This window comes from Furipterus horrens, unplaced genomic scaffold (assembly GCF_987537825.1).
Source record: "Furipterus horrens unplaced genomic scaffold, mFurHor1.1.pri manual_scaffold_6, whole genome shotgun sequence".
Lineage (NCBI taxonomy): Eukaryota > Metazoa > Chordata > Mammalia > Chiroptera > Furipteridae > Furipterus > Furipterus horrens.
In genome coordinates, this window is record NW_028327176.1 from 84,905,957 (window position 1) to 84,923,905 (window position 17,949).

General features: G+C 43.9%; 1 long non-coding RNA gene across 1 annotated transcript in view; it reads right to left on the bottom strand.

Moving 5' to 3' along the window:
• Positions 1 to 1,058: 1,058 nt before the first annotated feature.
• Positions 1,059 to 17,949, bottom strand: part of LOC150006700 (uncharacterized) — a 34,311-nt gene continuing 17,420 nt past the window's right edge. Inside the window, exon 3 of the long non-coding RNA XR_016511989.1 lies at positions 1,059 to 1,204. This is a non-coding gene — a long non-coding RNA (uncharacterized LOC150006700). The remainder of the gene's footprint in view (positions 1,205 to 17,949) is intronic.

Here is a 17,949-nt window from a genome sequence, read left to right on the forward strand (position 1 = left end):
ACGCAATTAGCTCCCCCTCCCCTCTCCTTCTTCCCCGTTTCTCCATTACTGGTTACTCCGGAGTTACAATCTAACACGGTTATCTAAATGCCCCTTCTGTGGTTTGTAGATATGCCAGTGATGTCAGCTCCCTTCTCAGAGACCCCCTAATTACATTTCCCCTTTGTTACTAATGACTTTTCACTGGTTTGGGAGTCACTATGTCCTTGTTTCTAACAATGTCAACCTTTCATGCAAGAGCAGCCCTCTGGAGAATGGCAGTGTCAGAACATGGAGGCAGCTAGAATGCACACCTGGACTTTGGTCAGAACAAAAACAGGATATGTTAATCAACCTGGTCTGGACAACAACAGGATATGCTAATAAACCTGATCAGAAATGACAACAACAAGACGCAAATGATATACTGAATATGCTAATATGACAAACTCGCCCTTGATGAAATGTGCAGTTGGCAAGTTCAAAAAGGGGGCCTGCAGAAGTCCAGGCAGGTGATTCCTACAGGCCCACAAGGAGGACCAGGAATCTCCATTCCCCCATTCTTCTTGCTCCTGTTAGGGTTAAAGAAACAAGCCAGTTCTTTGCTTGAGAGTTGACAGGCTTCCTAGGTTTTTAGGGTACATGACCCACCATCTTCTCACATTGCAGCATCTGAATAAAGCAACCATAAAGATGCAATCCTTGTCTCTACTTATTGGTTCTGGTAGTAACAGATAGCACAAACACTGACTTTTCCAGTTTCAAGTCTTCCCCAACCCGTTCCCTCACTTACAAGTTCTCCTTTTTTTTTTTCATCAGTCTTCTAGCTTCCCATGTCTGTGCTGGCCTATTCCCCTTCTCCAGGACTGGCAAATCTCTGACCTCCACTTCCACTTCTGAGGTGGTCACCACGACCTGGCCAGTCTCTCCACCACTCAGTTTAGCTGCACAGGATGGAGAGTTTGGAACCCATGCTTTGAGGAGAGGGAGGAAGAAAGCTCTTCTGCAGATACCATTTGTGTTTGTCTTTGGTTGTCACTGAATATAAATGAAGTCACACATTGTCAACCCAGCAAACTTTAATCTCCTATACACATGAGGCCCCAGGAGATCCATGGAGCATTGGGTTAGGAGCATTAGGCTGTGCAGCGCAGAGACAGCATCTGAGGCTCCAGCTTAGTCTGACAGTCCATGGGGTTGATCACCAGCCAGGAAGTGTAGCTTTCTGTCCAGGAAAAACCAGATATATAACTTTTTTTACTGTTATAACTTCATATTTCGTTTTTTATTTGCTTACTTTCTAGTTGGTTCTGCTGATTGGGATACAGAGACTTTTAGTTCCTCCCGCTATTAAGTGTCTATTTACCCAAAACACACACATTAAGTGAAAATGCTACTAAATGAGGTTCTTTTACCAAGTGAGGGAAGATTTTTTCATAATTTGAAATTTTTTACTCTGTTTGCAAGTAGAATGTTTCAGAACTGAAGTTATAAAGCCATTTCAATAACTTAAGAGGCCAATCCCATTATGGGGAAGGGAGATCTGTGCAGAAAACTTTTCTTCTACCTTCCACCCCAACCCCTGCTCCTAAATCCAGGTGTGCAGGGGTCACAGGTCATGCCTCACTGAAGTCAGGAACCTGCTGAGACTGGAGGACACCTGCAGGTGACCAGTACACTGTATCTGGGCCCTGGTTGTAGGCAGTGGCAAATGGACATATGACTTCTGTAGCAGAGGAGACACAGTTGATGGTCACATGGTATGTGGTGGTGGCAGACTATTTTTTTGATGAATGGAGGGACATGAGCAGCACTGAGAACAACATGAGCCATTTTGTCTGTATCACTGTTGCCCTTGCCAGAGGCAGATCATCATGAAGCCCTTGGTCATGGTTTCTCTGGAGGCTAGGAGACTATGTCAGAGATGGGAGTGTAGTTGATAGCAAGATGCCTACGATAAGGCAATTGGGAGTTTCAGGTTGCCTTGAATGGGACACGGTGATCTGTTCAGGGAGTCGTCGGCAGCCGTCCGTCTCGAGAGACGTCGTCGGCAGACGTCCGTCTCGAGAGACGATGGTGTAGCTTCTTAAGAGTCTATCTGCACTGCCGAGAATGGTTGTGCAGTCCGACTCGGGAGTGACACGGTATCTGTCTCCTCCCGTGTTGAATCGACACCCCCCCTCTCTTCGCAGCTGAAGGGTCCAAGGGAAAGACGGAGTCAATACAGCTTGGTTTCAGGTGCGCCGCAGGAGTTGCCGGTGTTGACTACAACGTCAAACCGCCTTAGGGACTCCGGCTCCGGATTTTCCGTCGGGGTTTACTCCCTTAGCCTTTCCCCTGAAGAGGTATGCCGCAAGGCAGCAGAGGTTTTTTGGAGTCAGAGTTTTCCTTCTCTGATGTGCCCTGACTGGAAGATCGAACCAGCGACACTTAGCTCGCAGGCCGACGCTCAATCCACTGAGCCAAACCAGCCAGGACCTTGTTCAGGGAGTATAGTGGCAGAATTTAGCACCTGTGTTAGCTTCCCTCTTACTCTGACCTCTAATCCTTTAAGACACTCCACCCCAGAGCGGCTCTGAATCTGAGTTGAATACCAAGAGTCTGCTGTTTGTATTTTGGTTAGCTCCACCCAGGGGTGAGAGCTGTGAAGTTCATGGGGAAGATCTCCAAGGGAGATCCAGCAGGCATGATATGTTATCCATTCACCTGTCACTTCTGGTTTCCTGTTATGTATTTGATTTAAAATTATAAGCAGATAAATAATAGCCTTATGACTGGCACCCCTACCACTAATACCACTTTCCCTTCACATCATCCTTTACAGCATTATGCAAATCTGATCATGCCCAGCCTCAATTTTTAAAAAGGCCTTCCACAACCTACTGGATAAGATCCAAACCTCGACTTCCGGCCAAGATGGAGGCTTAGACGGACACGCTAGGTCTCCCTCTACAACTAGAGAGGAATACAACTACTTCAAAACAAAGGATAACTAGAAATTCCAGAAAATAAAACTACACGGAAGTCCAACATATGAAGTTATAAACCAGCGGTGCCATTTGGGCAGGTAAGAGTTAAAGAGGGCAGTGCTGTTTGCGGTCGCACCTGAGACAGCGGCGGGGCGGCGAGGAATCCCGGCTGCGGTCAAGCCCCCGGCGGTGCGCGACTCCGGCGCTGGGGAGAGCGGCCGCCGCATCGCCTTGAACAGTGAGGCCCAGGGGGGCGGGAGGACGGATCCCGGTCTCCTAGCTGAATAACTGTGTGAATCCATCTTGGACCCCCGCCCCCAAAGAAAGCACCACAGGGCTGCGAAATAGGTCGCGGACAGGCAGGCGCCGGTCGCTGATTTGTGACGCGTACACAGGCACTGCCCCTTACAGCCGGCCCAAGAAAACAAAACGCATCTGTCAAAATGAGGCAGACAACTATAGAAATCCCGGTGACACAACTCACCAGGCAGCAGATAGAGAACCTGACAGATGAACAGATAAGAAACCTGTCAGAGGCTCAGTTCTGGGCCATTGTTATCAGGTGGCTTACAGAATTCACAAAAGAGCAGGAAAAAGATAAGAAAGAAGCGAAAAACTTTCATAACGAAAGGAACAAAACCGCATACGAGATAGATGGTGAGAAAAAAAAATCCAGAGTTCATTTCAACAAACTGGAATATGGAGAAGGAACAAGCAGTCAACCAATGCAGCGAGAGGAAATGGGAAGCAACAATGAGAGGATCAGAAACCTCTGGGACAGCTATAAAAGGCCCAACATAAGAATCATTGGTTTGCCAGAGAATGAGGAAGATGAACTAGAACTTGAAAAATTGAGTGAAAATATAATAAAGGAGAACTTCCCAGACTTGGGGAAGGGAATAGACTTGCAGGTCCAGGAAGCAAGGAGAGTTCCCAAGAGACTGGACCCAGGGAGAACCACTCCAAGACACATTATAATCAAAATGTCAAAAATTAAAGATAAAGAGAGAATCTTAAAAGCAGCAAGAGAGAAGAAAAGAATTATGTACAAAGGGGTCCCAATTAGACTATCAGCTGACTTCTCAAGGGAAACCCTACAGGCAAGAAGAGACTGGCAAGAAATATTCAAAGTAATGAAAATCCAAAACCTACAACCACGAATACTCTATCCAGCGAAATTGTCATTCAGAATAGAAGGACAGAGAAAGTGTTTCCAGGACAAAATAAAACTGAAAGAGTTCATTAGATCCAAACCACTGTTATATGAGATGTTAAAGGGACTGGTTTAAAAAAACAGAAGCTAGGGAGATGAAACAAAGGCAAACTAAATAGGCAACGAGAGTGGAAAAGGAACTGTGGGTACGGGAAGCATATTGGGGGGAGGTTAACAGGGAGGGGGAATGGGGAAAGGGAGGGAGATGATATAGGAATTGGGGATCAAGGTAGGAGGGAATGGAATAGACGGAGAGAGGTTGGGAGGAACTGTATGCACAACTAATGGACATAATCTAAAAGGGGGGGACAACTGGAGGGAGGGGGGCCACCGGGTGGAGGGGAGCAGAGGGAAGGGAAATTGGCACAAATGTAATATTTTAATCAATAAAACACATTAAATCTGAAAAAAAAAAAAAAAAAAAAAAGATCCAAACCTCTTGACATGGCAAGCAAGTCCCTTCAAGTAAGTCTATCTGATCTCAGGAAAACCTTTTCTAAAAGACAGTTTTGGTGCTCACAAAACAACTTTCTCTACTTTCTTGCTGGCAAAGTTATACAAATCTTATCTATTCTTTCAGTGCTTATATCAGAGGAGAAAGTGCTCTTGAGACAGACTAGTAAACCAGAACAAGTGGAATAGGGAAGCTGGGACAGAGACTTAAATGCACAAGCAGTTTACAGCCATCTGGTAAATCCTATCTTCCCTAAACCAAGGACACTTGAGAGTGAATGGTTTATACTTCTCCCCAACCAGAGGGTAGATAGCTTAAATCAGGGAGATAGATAGCAGAAATCCAATTAGTGCCTTTTGGTAACTATATCCAAGAACAGATAAAGTCAAGAGAATAAATCTCTTCTTGGCACATCAACATAAAGCTGATGAATATTCCGTTAAGATCCTTCTTTAATATCTCCCCTAAACTCCCAGCCTTTAAAACTCAAAACAAAGGGCCCTTGGTGCCCATGCCTTCCCCTTCCACCTCTTCTTCCCTCTCAGGCATGCATTTCCTAAATCCTAAGGGACCCCATGAGGCTAGAAACCAGGGGATCAATGGGCAGTGGCAGTCATCCTGGGCTAGCTCCCTGATCCTGTCTCCAAGACTCCCTTTTTCTAACTTTTCAGTGAGCCAAAGCAGCACTGCCTAGGCTTTCTCTTATTGCTTCTTCTATTCTAGGCCTTTCCTTGTTTCACTGTCACCAGCTTTAAAAAATGTCCTCTAAAAATCACCTAATCTTGTTTTGTGAAATCTTTCCTACACAAAGTCAAGACCCATACACTATGACGAGCTGGCACGAGGCAGACCTGCTTGGGCAGGTCTCCTTTCTGGTACAGAGACACACTACTGAAACCAGAAAAGCCAGTGCTCATGCTGCCTGTCATCTACCAGATCCAATGAGTAGAGACAGGGATTGAATCTTTATGGGTGTTTTAGTCAGATGGTTGGTGATCTGAGAAGACCGTGGGTTTGTACCCTAACAGACTGTCTTAAATTCCATTATAAATAGGCCCTTTTTATAAGGAGAAGTGTAGGTAAAGGGTTTGGAATTCAGTGGAATTGTTAATTGGATAAAAGCTGCAGCATTCCTTCATTGGTGTCCTAGGCAGTGGTCCTTGTGCCCTGGAGAACAATGGCTCAGATACCATCTTGATTGCTTGCAGTCCTCCTGAGGCACAGAGGTGGGACCGCTTATGGTCTCCTGGAGTCAAGGTGGGTCATACCTCCAGTTACTGAAATAATAGCTCTTTACGTACATTGATTACTAAGCTTATTAGCTGTTACACGAAACTAAAATTTTCCAACATTTGAGTCCCCCATCACTACTATGATTGACCTAAGCCAGAGGGCTGCTTCTGTTCCTCTTGCTGTTATGGATTTGGGAGTAACATCAGGGGAAGTTGACTGGGGCTCTTCCGGGAAAGGCTTTCTGCATCTGGATGCAGTTGCGAGAACATGGTATCTGCAGATGCAGCAGCCAAGGTCTGGGGGAATAAATTCCAACACACTAAGGATGGGGAAGCAGAACAATGAGAAGAAGCTGGATCCTTGATGACATCATCAAGTCAAGAAATTAACCTGGAACCCTCCAGAGTTTTTATTTAAAACTCAGCCACAAGCATTCTGACTAATAAACCTTCCCAATTTCATCTTTTACAATTCACTTTTTCTTTCTTTCTACTTAAAGCCTGTAGTGGTCTCTCTCACCTCCACACTCTTGCACATAACAGCGCCCTCTTGTCAGAAAAACTCCCTTCCTTCTCTGCCTAGAAGTCCTACTTATCTTTCTCACATAGCTCAGGTGTGATTCCTCTGTGAGGTCTTTGCAGCCCTCTGACAGACTGTCCCACATTGCTCCAGTCTCTATGTGAGAAACGCTTCAAATTTCTGAACTGGATAAGAACTTCCCACCTGCTCTTATCAAAATCGTATTATGAGCAAAAATATCTCCCAACCTTCTTTTACTAAGCTAATGGGCAAATTAAGACATCTCATAGGGACCCATTACGGCGGGGGTGGGGGTGGGGTGCAAATATAAATTTGTAAGACATTTAGAATTTTAAATTAAAAAACCCTTTTATTATGGAAAAGTTCCAACATATTTAAAAGGAGAGGCGATGCTATACTAGACGCCACTGTACCCACTGCCTGCCCTTGCATGTAAGCACAAGGTCAGTTCTGGTTCAGCCACTGCATGCCTCAGCTGCTCCTGCTTTTCAGGCAGTCTCAAACATCACATCATTTCAGCCATTAATGGTTTACTCTGGATCTAGGAGAAACAGCTTTCCTTAAAAAAAAAAAAAAAAAAAGTAGCCACAAACCATTATCATGCCTCAAAATATCAACATCAATTCCTTTATAGTATCATTAAATGTTCCACCAAGGTTAAAGGGTTTTCTCTGTTCCAGTTATTTTGCACGTGTGCTCACACACACACACACACACACACACACACACACACACACACACACACACAGAGTTTCTTGGAAAATAAGGATCCAAAAAGATCCATATATTGTAAGTGGTTGATATGCCTCAAGTTCCCTTTAAAAATTATTTAAATTTAATTTACCCCATGTTCTACTTTATACTATGCTCTTCTAGCTCAGCCAGCATTCCTGACAGCACCAGAGTTGGAAGGGCAGGACCTCACACCCCCCCAAACAAGGGCACAGAGGACAGCTTTAGTGGTCAGTGACCTGGAGGTTGCAATAAGCAAAGCCTTTCTCAAGGAGAAAGTGGAAAGGAGCTGCAAAAGCTTTTCTGAACTCAAAAAAGAAGGTATCTTCTTTTGCATTTTTAAAAAATTACAGTACCTCTAACTACATCTCAGTTTTCTCAACTCCTTACTTTTGTCAGTCCATTTATGGGGGCAAATGATTTCCATCAAAAGTTAGCCTAAGAAGACCCTCTTGTATTTGCACTGTGAGTGTAAACTGGTCCAATTTGTATGGAAGGCAATTGGCCAAGTCTATAAAAATCACAGATTTTCTTTCACTCAGCAATTCTACTTCTATGAATCTTTCCTACACACACACGCACACACTTGTACGCAAAACAACTCCTGTACAGGGTGCCTGCTGCAGCATTGTTCATACAAAAGGTTGGCAATAATTCAAGTGGTCATGACTAGGAGGCCAGTTTTTTAGAAGATGGTATTTCCATCCTTGTCTGGGTGGCTCTGTTGGTTGGAGTGTCATCCCGTACACCAAAAGTTTGTGGGTTCAATCCCCAGTTGGGGCATGTATGAGAGGCAACCAATTGGTGTTTCTCTCTCTCATCAATGTTCTCCCCACCTCTCTCTCCCTTTCTATTTTTCTAAAATCAGTAAATATATCTTTGGGCGAAGGTTTTTTAAAAAAGGATGACATTTCTTTACAGCGGAGCACAATGCAGTTATAAAAAAGATATGCAGACTCTTTCTATATTGATATTAAAAAATACCCAAGTTATACTGATAGTGAAAAAGCAAGGGACAGAATAGTGTGTATGTGCATTTCTGTGTGTGTATATTATGAATCTGCATGTATATGTATAAAAGGGCATGAGGAACCATTGGTGTCATTGCCTCTGGGGAAGAGACCAGAATGACCTCACTGTAGGTACTTTTAGACCTTTTTCATTTTGAACTGTGAAATGTACTGCATATTGAAAGTAAATTAAATAATCTAAATATAAAATGAAACAGTTAATAGACTCACCTGAGGGATTAGGAGTGACCCTTTTCAGAACTTGCATGACATGACCTCTTTTTGCTTGGCCTGCAGGATGCCTTGCTGCTCTGGTGCCCTCTGACCCAACAGTCCCTCCAGTTCAGCTTCTATGCTGGCCACCCTTTCTGGCCATCCTTAAACATGAGGGCTCCTAAGGACTCAGCCAGATCCCTTCTCTTGTCATTCTATACCACCGGTTGTCTCTCATTTCTTCTCTATGGGACCTCAGTTCACAGCACTTTGCCCTCCTGTGTCTGTGCAAGGCCCTTTGTCTGTTTATTCCATTTTAACCCCTCCCCCCTCAATTCTATTAATCTCTTCACTGGGCAGCTATTCTAGCATGCTCCCTGTCTCTTTTGCTTGAATGTGTTTGTGTAAACTGTATTGCTATTTGGTGTACATGGACTCTTAACTTAAACAGTATCAAAATAGTATCATGTTATAATTCTCATTCTATTTTTTACTTTGTCATTCAATGCTATGTCTTTAAGATCCATCAGTATTGCTGTCTTAGAGAACTGAACCTAACTCTGGCATGATTTATAAACCAATTCATTAATTTATCTGAGCAATAAGCATTTATTGAGCACTTACTATGTGCCAGCCCTACAGACATAGTAGGTGAACAAAAGTGGACAGAGCTGATGAAGAGAGAGAAAAATAGTGTCATGATCATGATAGCAGATGAGGCTGCAGGGGCTGGTAGGGGCTGTGTGGGTCATGTCGGGGAATTTTATTTCTATCTAGGAGAACAAAGAAAACCATTAAAGACTTTAATCAGGGAATAGCATGATCAGGGGTTCATTTTGAAAAAGTTCCTCTGTCTGTACTGTGAAGGAATAATTGAAATGGCCCAGGGTGGGCCCTGGATTCTCTCAGGCAAGGCAGCATACAAATTAAGAGGGCTGATGGAAGAGATGGAAATACATACTCATACTTGAGAAGTAATTAGGGAGTAAAATCCACAGAAATTGGCAATGAGTTGGATACGCGTATCAAGGAGAGGAAGAGGTGTCAGGTGCATGCTGAGAAACCACGCTTGCTTAGCTGCATGGTTGTGGACGATCTTCTGAGAGAAGGAACAGCAGAAAAGGTCGTTTGGGCAGCAAGGAGAAGAGGTAGGTTTTTAATGTGCAAAATTATTTTAAGTTCAAGAATGACAAATTATTACTTTTGTGTGTGTATATATACATAAGAGAGAGAGAAAATAATTGTTTACTATTGTTTTAAGCTACTAACTTTTGGGATAACTTGTCATACAGTGATAGATAACTAACACAATGGATTTCTACCAAATTTGAAGGTTTTGCTTGATAAAGTATGACTTAAAATATATGTTATGTGGAATATACTAGATCTAATTTAGTGGGCCTGTGGTGTCACTTCAAAAAAATTGTCCCTGGCTGCTGTGGCTCAGTGGATTGAGCATCGGCCTGCGAGCCAAGTGTCACTGGTTCGATTCCCAGCCAGGGCACATGACTAGGTTGCACGTCAGGTCCCCAGTTGGGGAAGCAAGTGAGAGGCAACCACACAGTGATATTTCTCTCCCTCTCTTTCTCCTTTCCCCTGTCTCTAAAAATAAAAATAAATAAACAAAACAAACAAATATAAATCGTCGTCGGCAGCCGTCCGTCTCGAGAGACGATGGTGTAGCTTCTTAAGAGTCTATCTGCACCGCCGAGAATGGCTGTGCAGTCCGACTCGGGAGTGACACGGTATCTGTCTCCTCCCATGTTGAATCGACATCTTGCGATGACGCTGGAGTGTCCTCTCCAGTGGAGCTGAAGCTACAGAGCCTGGGCAGGGTGATATGGAGGGTCTGCTGTTGCCCATGCAGCAGACCCCCCCTCTCTTCGCAGCTGAAGGGTCCAAGGGAAAGACGGAGTCAATACAGCTTGGCTTCAGGTGCGCCGCAGGAGTTGCCGGTGTTGACTACAACGTCAAACCGCCTTAGGGACTCCGGCTCCGGATTTTCTGTCGGGGTTTACTCCCTTAGCCTTTCCCCTGAAGAGGTATGCCGCAAGGCAGCGGAGGTTTTTTGGAGTCAGAGTTTTCCTTCTCTGATGTGCCCTGACTGGAAGATCGAACCAGCGACACTTAGCTCGCAGGCCGACGCTCAATCCACTGAGCCAAACCATAAAACTATATATTCCAAGAAAGATATCATCCAAAGAAGCAACACATTCCATTGTACAATTTTATGGGTTTTAAAAATGTTGTTGGTAGCAACTTGAAATGCTTTTGTCTAAAAAATAAACAGACAAATAGGTATTCAAAGATGATTCTGTGTGACAGAACTTCTCAGTAATTGAATAAATAAAAGATCAAACTATCTCATCAATAATTTCTAAACCGAAAGCAGGACCCAGAGATTGAACTCATGACCAAAGCATCACGACCTTCCTATAAACAAACTTTGGACAAATCAAAAGAATTAGAAGCTACTGATTATACCACAAATTATTACTCTATTGACTTTGTCATTAAAAAAAATCAGCCACCATGGCCAGGTGGGCCCCCGTTGTACTAATGCAAAGTGGGAAGAACACGCCCTCCCATCACGGGAGGGAAGTTGTAACCTGCCATAGCATCACCTAGATTCAGCACAGGTAGGTTCCAGGTTTGAAATACAGTGCAGCTACAAGTGTGTCTAAACACAGGGATGATGCTAAGACTTGCAACAATAATGGCTGTGACGCAGCCAGAAATGCCCCCAGTGGTCTGACAGAAGGTGGAAAGAGACATGTCTCATGACATACCTGTATTCTCCATGGTGGTGGCTGTTGCAAGTGTCGGAGATCTTGTACGCCAGGTGGACTGCAGGTGCACTGGTGGCAAGCGTGAACACTAGTGCCTGTGATCATGGGGAAGGTGTTATACTCTGCAATGAGGTTGTGGATGTTCCTCCTCCTGCAGCAGCCATGCTGTGGCCAGATGGATCCCCAGTTAAGAAAAGAGGGGGTGACTTTAGCCAAGGGAATGTTGCCACTGGGTGGTATGTGGTCAGAATTAGGAAGGGCAAGGACAGGGGGCAGTGGTTTTCCTATGGAGCAGGAGTGGTGTCCATAGGCTCCTCGGGGTCCATGGCAGGGATTTGGTGAACTGCCATGGATCTTACACTGCCACCTGGAGATGATACGACTGTGGTGGCATAGTACGGAGGAGTCGTGTCCATTTCGGTGTCATCATCCTGTAAAGCGGGCCGAGAGGTCAAACGTGTAGATGCTCTGGCAGTGATCGTAACAGGGGCCTGCCCCATTTGAGTGGCCAGGGGAAGGGTTCCTGCAGGCACCGAGGCAGATGGAGGCAGAGAAGCAGCAGGCTGAGTGACCTGGGTCTTGTCCCCCGCAGTCTTTTTCCTTGGACCCTCAGATCTTTCCATGGTGTGCAGCTTTGGGTCCATGGCAAGGCAAGGAAGTTTAGCAGGCGGGGGCAGCTCACCTCGATCCCACCGCAGTGGTGGCAGTGGAAGCAAGAGCGGCCCAGACTGCTTTCTTTTGCGGGGCCTCCTGCTGGCAGAGGCCCGGGGAGAATTGCTGCTGGATTGCTTCTCCTTCCCTACACATACTGAATCTGGAGTGCTGGGCAGATGCCCACTGCTGTGGGGGCTGTCCCCATGATCCTGCCCTTTTTCCTCTACCTGGCTGGTCTTGTGTGCCGTGTCTTTTGGGGACTCTTCCGGGACCTTCCCCACCACCTCCTTTGGGAAAGGAAGTGGGACGATTATAGAGGGTCCCGGCTCCTCAGCCTTGACTGCCTGCTCAGGTGGTGAGCGCAGGCCAGAAGATCTGCGACCTGAATGACGAATAGGGCCCGGTCTCAAGCTTCCAGACCTCCCGGATGTACAAGCAGGAAGCACAGGCTTCTGCGGGGGGTCCTTCCATTTCACCAACTGGTGGACTTCCAGAGGGAAGCGCACAGTCTGTGCGAGAGGACACCGCCCTCTCGGGACAAGGCCGAAGGCCGATGGACCGGGAGCATGACAGAAATGAAATAGTGGGTGGAAATGTCTGACAGCAGGGTGGTCCCAGCCAGGTGGGCCATAATCACGGGTGACATGGTGATGGCCACCAGGCAAGGGATGGTGGCCGCGGCGGAGGCGGCAGAAGAACAAGCGAATCCGAGAAATGAAATTGCCCATGTAGGGGCAGTTGTGCACCAAACGAACTCAAATAAGAGTGGAAACAGGGAGAGTCTCTCCTTTGCTTCCTCCTCCTCTGGGGTTCTAGCACACCAATAAATAAATATAAATAAATTATTTAAAAAAAGATTGTCAGTCACCCACCAAAGCAGATTAAAGTTATACACAATGAGAGGCATACAAAGACATTGCAAGCCTCCTAAGATGCTGTGGACAAGGAAAACAAAGAGTAATGGGAAGAAGGAACTTCACACAGGAAGCTGTAACTGTGAGTATGTGAGCGCTCACACTGCAGTACAGGAGGCTCTGGGGACCATGTTGCAGGTGGAGCAGACATGTATTGATATCAGTTCATAATGGGGACAACATAGTGTCCAGTTAGTCTCATATGAAAATATCATCAACTGGCTTTCATAAATCATAGGCCTTTGTGAAGGGCAAAGGAAATAATGTAGAAAAGGATTCAGGAGCTCAAAAGAACTATGCAAATATACCAGGGATTATGTATCAGTCAGGAGAATTTAGGTTTTTTTTTATGGTGACAAAAACTCCCAACTCTTAAGGGCTCACAACATCTATAGTTTATTTTTTGCTCATGCTGTATGTCCATTACAAGTTGGCTGCGGCTCTGTCCCTGTCCTCTCACACAAGGACCCAGATGGAGTCACGGTGAACCACACACTGGCCTTCGAAGCTGCTTCTTGGATGTAACACAAGGCACCTGTGCTCACATTCCATTGGCTTGAGTAGATCACATGGACAAACTTGACATGAAGTGTGAAAGTGTAATCTGCCTATATTTCTACTCATTCCATTGTTTTCTTTCTTCTTGGTGCTCCAAGATCCCTTCTTTTATTATCTCCTTTAGTTTTATTTTTTTATTTTTTATTTTTTTTTAATTTTTTTATTTTGGTTTTTCAATTACAGTTGTCCCCTTTTCCCCCAATTTCTCTCCCCCACCCAACCCACCCCCTCTCCCACAATCATATCCCTCCCCGTTGTCCATGTCCATGAGTCTTTCATACAGGCTCTTTAATTAAACCCTTCTCTTACTTATCCCCCTTCTCTCCCTCTCCCCTCCCCCCTATTGACTGCTATTCTGCTCTTTGTTCTATTTAGTTCCTTTGTTTGTGTTGTTCTTTAGTTTCCTGTATTAGGTGATATCATATGGTATTTTTCTTTCTTTGCCTGGCTTATTTCACTAAGCATAATTCTCTCTAGTTCCATCCATGTTGTTGCAAATGGCAGGAGTTCCTTCTTTCTTTCTGCTACATAGTATTCCATTGTGTAAATGTACCACAGTTTTTTGATCCACTCATCTACAGATGGGCACTTAGGTTGTTTCCAGCACTTAGCTATTGTAAACAGTGCTGCAATGAACATAGGGGTGCACAAGTTCTTTTGAATTGGGGTTTCAAGATTCTTCGGGTATAATCCTAGTAGTGGAGTCATTGGTTCAAAAGGCAGTTCCATTTTTAATCTTTTGAGGTAATTCCATACTGTTCTCCATAGTGACTGCACCAGTCTGCATTCCCACCAACAGTGCAGTAGGGTTCCCGTTTCTCCACATCCTCGCCAGCACTTGTTGCTTGTTGATTTGTTGATGATGGCCATTCTGACTGGTGTATAATGGTATCTCATTGTGGTTTTTATTTGCATCTCCCTGATGGCTATTGATGTTGAGCATTTTTTCATGTGTCTATGGACCTTCTGTATGTCCTCTTCGGAGAAGTGTTTGTTCAGGTCCCTTGCCCATTTTTTAATTGGGTTGTTTGTTTTCTTGATGTTGAGTCGTATCAGCTCTTTATATATTTTGGAAATCAGTCCCCTGTCTGTGATGTCATTGGCAAATATGTTTTCCCATATGGTTGGTTTCCTTTTCATCTTGCTGATGTTTTCTTTTGCTGAGCAGAAACTCTTCAGTTTGATGTAATCCCATTTATTTATTTTTTCCTTTATTTCTCTTGCTTTAGGAGATGTATCCGTGAAGAGATTGTTACGTGAGATATCTGATATTTTCTTGCCTATGTTTTCCTCTAGGACTTTTATGGTGTCACGGCTTACACTTAAGTCTTTGATCCATCTTGAGTTTATTCTCGTGTGTGGTGTAAGTTGGTGGTCTAGTTTCATTTTTTTGCAGGTCCCTATCCAGTTCTCCCAGCACCATTTGTTAAAGAGGCTATTTTTTTTTAAGTATACTTTATTGATTATATTGTTACAATAGTTCCAATTTTTTCCCCTTTGCTCCCCTCCGCCCAGCACCCCCCTTCCCCGACAATCCCCTCCCTAAGTCCATGCCCATGGCTCACCCTTTCATATATTCTTCTTCTTTTTTTTTTTAAATAATTAATTAATTAGCTAAATATTTTAACAATAAAAAATAACAATCCCTCCCTCTCAGACTTAAGACCCTTTACAATCTTATAAAGGACAATGGACGAAGGTCTCGAGCTCCTCTAGCTGCTTCAAGCTGGACATGGTCGTCATCCTACCTATCCTTGGGTCAAGAAATCCCTAATAAGAGTGGGGATGTGGAGGGGAGGGTGGCCTTCCTACAAGGGGAAGGATCGTGCAGACTCCAGGTTGGTTGGCTGTCTCTGGACAACGGCATGCTTGGTTTAACAGGCTGGCATCCTTGTTGTATTCTGGGGGCAACAGGGTTAAAGGACATCATTCAATCCGTAACCACTAGATGACAAAAGACAGGTATTAATTTTTCAATGTCCCACATTAGGGAAAAGAAGGGCTTCTTTGGAGGAAGGTATGCCAGGTACATCTCACCTGTCCAAAACCCTTTTGCCCATTATACTTAGTTTGGACTGAGGGAAATATTTTAGGTTTCCCCCCTCTCAGGCCTCTGGGCTCTTTCTGTCCAAGCCATTAGGATAGAAAAGAGAAACCAGTTTTAAAGTGAAGCCCACAGACCACCCCGTTCTTCACCAACCCAGCCACTTACTTAGTTCAGCCAAACCAGTGAGTCTCAGGAGGCAGCAATGCAGACAGGATTAAGTGAGGTCTATACATACAGACAATCACTCAGGTAATGAGATCGTAGGCTTATGCCCTTTGAAAACAGAAAACACATGTTAATTTATGTAACATAACCCACACACATGTTTATAGATCTGTAGGACTGTCTTATAGGAAAGACATCCAGTTGCAAGGCATTTGACATTCTTCTTGCCTGTAAATTAAACATCTTTGATAATGCCACAGACATAGTTTAACTTTCAAATGAAAACAAATTTTAAATGAAAAGAAACTTTAAAGATGGTTAGCTGCACTACTTTATAGTTTACCACTGGGCATTGTGATCTTCCTTGAATCTTGATTTTTCTCCCTAAGATTACCCTCCTTGTCATTAAAGGGACTGCATTAAGTTCATTTTTAATTTATCCTGTTCATTTGCATAAACACAACAAGAGCAGCAAATGATCACTTATGATCTTTAGTTCTGCTTTGCTGGAACTTACGCAAGGAACATTTAGGGTGACCTTCAGTCTGCCCTTCAGGGCACAGAAGCAGATCCACATACCTGGCATTCAGCCTTGCCTGTAAACACCTGTCTTTTCCAGGTCCTCCTGGTTTTCCATTGTGCCTTAAGGTCCTTCTAGCCATCTTTCAGGAAAACAACCTTCACTCCTTCCCTGGAAAGATTGCTATGGACCGCTCATCCATCCAAGGTACCAGGCCTTTTATCTCGTGGACTTTTATTACCTTTGAAAGTCAGTCCCAGTTGCTCAGGGCTTTTTGGTAACAACCAAAGCCCAAGCATGTCTCCTTTAGGCATGACATTCCAGTCAAAGTCTTAGTCAAAAAAATCGTTATTAACAACTGGTCTTATTAGTTTTATGCAAAGAAACTTAGGTCATTACTTACTTCTTTAGAATGCCAAATTCTGGAGGGATCAGATAGGGAGAAAATATATACAGTGTGAAGGAAAATCCTTGTCCTTCTAATATTCACTGAACTTGCATTTCTATTCTTTATATTTTTGTTTTTTCCCCCCACTAAAAATTTTTCTGTTTGTTTGTTTTTCCATTACAGTTGTCTCACTTTTTTCCCCCTCTTGCTTCTCTGCACCCTGTCCCTCCCTTCTCCCACATTCAGTCCCCACCCAGTTGTCCATGTCCATGGGTCATTTATACATGTTCTTTGACTAGACCCTTCCCCTTCTTACCACTTCTCTCCCTCCCATCTCCCCCTTTGTTACTGTTAGTTTATTCCTCGTTTACATACCTCTGGTTCAATTTTGCTCATTTGTTTGTGTTGTTCATTAGTTTCCTTTAACAGGTGATAGCATAACGTAATTTTCTTTTGTTGCCTGGCTTATTTCGCTAAGCATAATTCTCTCTAGTTCCAATCATGTTGTTGCAAATGGTAGAAGTTCCTTCTTTCTTTCAGTACTTATTCATTGTCATTTTCCCCCTTTGTACTCGTGTTCCTTTCTGTCTCTCTCTGTTTCTTCATCTTCTTAAAGCAGACCCTTTAGCATCTCTTGCAATACTGGTTTGGTGGAGATGTATTCTTTTAACCTTCTTTTGTCTTGGAAACTCCTTATTTCACCTTCCATTTTGAATGAGAGCCTTGCTGGGTAAAGTATTCTTGGTTGTAAGCCTTTATTTTTCATTACTTGGAATATATTTTGCCATTCCCTTCTGGCTTGTAGTGTTTCTGCTGAGAAATCTGATGATAGCCTTATTGGAGCTCCCTTGTATGTTATTAGTTGTTTCTCTCTTGCTGCTTTTAGGATTCTCTCTTTGTCTTTGAATGTTGGCATTTTAATTATGATGTGTCTTGAAGTGGGCCTGTTGGGGTTCATCTTCATTGGGACCCTCTGTGCTTCCTGGACTTGCATGATTCTTTCTCTCTTCATGTTAGGGAAGTTTTCTGTCATTAGTTTTTCAAAGAGGTTTTCTATCCCTTGCTCTTCTTCTCCTCCTTCTGGAATTCCTATGATACGGATATTATTATGTTTCATGTTGTCCTGCCGCTGTCTTAGAGCCTCTTCAATCTTGTTCAGCCTTTTTTCATTTTGTTGCACTGTCTGTGAGTTTTTGTCTACGTTGTCCTTCAGCTCGCTGATCCGATTTTCTGCTTCCTCTAGCCTGTTTTTAATTCCTTCTACTGTGTTCTTCAATTCAGAGATGGTATTCTTCATTTCCTCCTGGCTCTTATTGATAGCTTCCATGTCCTTTTTGATGCTGGTATAATTCTCAGTAAGTTCCTTATAGTTCTTCTGGAGTTCACTGTAGTTTTTCTGGAGTTCTTTGTAGTTTCCGCTGAGCTCATTGAGCTTCTCCATAATCCATGCTTTCAATTCCATATCTGATAGTTGGCTCCCCTCTATTTCATTTAGCACTCTTTCTGGGGACTCTACCTTTCCTTTCGATGGAGGGTTGTTTCTCTGTCTCCCCATTTCTGTGACTCCTATT